The sequence below is a fragment of the Dipodomys ordii genome, unplaced genomic scaffold, assembly GCF_000151885.1.
Source record: "Dipodomys ordii isolate 6190 unplaced genomic scaffold, Dord_2.0 Scaffold8, whole genome shotgun sequence".
NCBI lineage: Eukaryota > Metazoa > Chordata > Mammalia > Rodentia > Heteromyidae > Dipodomys > Dipodomys ordii.
In genome coordinates, this window is record NW_012267224.1 from 27,958,468 (window position 1) to 27,960,407 (window position 1,940).

Sequence of the window (1,940 nt, forward strand, 5' to 3'; positions counted from 1 at the left end):
AGCTCTTCAGCTCAAGGCTAGCGCTCTACCACTTGAGCCACAGCACCACTTCCGGCTTTTTTCTTTTTGCTTATGTGGTGCTGAGGAATCAAACCCATGGCCTCAGGCATGCAAGGCAAGCGCTCTACCACTGAGCCACCTTCCCAGGCAAAAATAATTTTTTTAAAAAAATCCTCACAATTACTAGTGTTTCTTTGAAGGTAAAAGCAACTCTTCCTCTGAACTCTATTTTCCATATTTCACAGCAAATAAGATTTATTAAACATCCTATTTTCCATTATTTAAGTTTTTTATTTGTTCATAAAGTGATTTCCTTTCTGTTCCAAAATAAACTCATTCATGTTAACACCACTGAGAGAATAAAACATTCTTAAATCAAGAAAAGTGAACCAATAACGGTTAAAACCCTAAATTTTGATAATGCCTTAATTTCCAAATACAAAGCTTAAAAATACTTTTATTTTTGTACTAAAACTTATAATATTCCTTCAAATATTAACTTGTTCCAAGATTTAATCCAAGCTTTCTGCAGACACACAATCATTATATAAGTGTAAGAATCATAACATACACTATAATTACAGGGAGGGACCCTACTTTGCAATGTAAAATTGGTGAGAGGTACCTTCTGCTCTCTCCAGAGCACATGAGCACCAAATTGCCTATACTATCTAATGTAATATACTGACATACTTAATGTGCACAACAGTCGATTTCTCCAGAAGAGAGATCTGATTATCAGACTGCTTAAAATCACCGCACTAGGCTTAGAAAATAGTTAAGAAAACGACAGCTTATGGCAAATTATAACACTCACCATACATATCTATACAAGAACTGTTTTTAATTTCCATGTTCTCAGTGGCAAAACCCAATCTCAGGTTTTTCATTCATCGAATCATGAATACACAGACTCCTAAGAATACTCCACTCATTCGATGCCCAGACATTTGGGGACCTTTTAGGAACAAGAAAGGAAACACTAGTAAGTATATTACATGTGTAATAGTATCAAATTGAAGTTATTTTACATGATAACTCGAGAAGCTGCTTTTTTTCTGGGGGGGGGGAGGGTTCCTCACTAGGTTACTGGGTAAGTAATCTATGGGCTTTATTTTCCTACATGTTAATTTGTGCAACTAAGTTTAAGAATAACGAATGCACTGCACAGCTTCAAACATTCGTTCAAGTCCACACTACGGAGGGTGCGGAATGGGAAGCGGTGGCCCCAGAGCTCACGCAGGTCGGCCGGCAGCTCGCTCGCACTAGCTCACCGGGTTCCACAGATCCAAATCCTAGGCCCCGAGGTGTTCTCGCAGCTCAGCAAGAGCCCGCCAATGCCTCCCCCATTCCACCTCCATCTCACCACCCCGCGTGCCGCCACGACACCCGTAAATGACCAGGAGGCGGGGCGGCCCGACCAAATTACACCTTGGCCTATACCATAGCCTGGACCATTCCCACACGGGAGCAGCCATCACCCGGCAGCCGTAAAGCCAGCCCGCCGCGCAGCTCCGCACGTCAATTTTCCGCGTCGCCTTGATGACGTCACGCCCGCGACCCAGGGCTGTTGCCCCGCCCCCCTTCCCACGGCGTCCTGATTGGACTGGATTGGATTGGATTGCAGAGCCAGCAATGGTTTGCCCGGGTTTTGGAGCTGGCCGGCTGGGAACCGTAACCTTCCAGGCGTGCCAGAAATTCTAGGCAAGATTCTTCTTCTTCTTTTTTTTTTTTCGGTGGCCATGGGGCTTGAATTTGGGACCCGAGAGCTGTCCTTGAGCTCTTTTTTATTTTTTCCTCGAGGCTAGTATTCTCCCACTTTGATCTACGTCTGCCTTTCTGGTGGTTTAGTGGAGATAGAATCTTGTGGACTTTCCTGTCTGGGCTGGCTTCGAACCGTGAGAATCAGATCTCAGCTTCCTAAATAGCTAAGGTTTGCG

At 44.1% G+C, this 1,940-nt stretch overlaps 1 protein-coding gene across 6 annotated transcripts in view; it reads right to left on the reverse strand.

Moving 5' to 3' along the window:
• The window catches only part of Aasdh (aminoadipate-semialdehyde dehydrogenase), a 38,490-nt gene extending 36,972 nt beyond the window's left edge, over window positions 1–1,518 (reverse strand). For 4 of the 6 annotated variants that reach the window (XM_013009128.1, XM_013009125.1, XM_013009130.1 and 1 more), the window contains exons 1-2: window positions 1,432–1,496; window positions 818–958 (exon numbers count right to left, since the gene is read on the reverse strand). The gene's annotated coding sequence lies outside the window, so the exon portion shown is untranslated. Of the gene's footprint in view, window positions 1–817; window positions 959–1,239; window positions 1,352–1,431 lie in introns of those variants that run through there. The other 2 variants (XM_013009126.1, XM_013009127.1) reach the window with 2 other exon arrangements.
• Window positions 1,519–1,940: the final 422 nt, after the last annotated feature.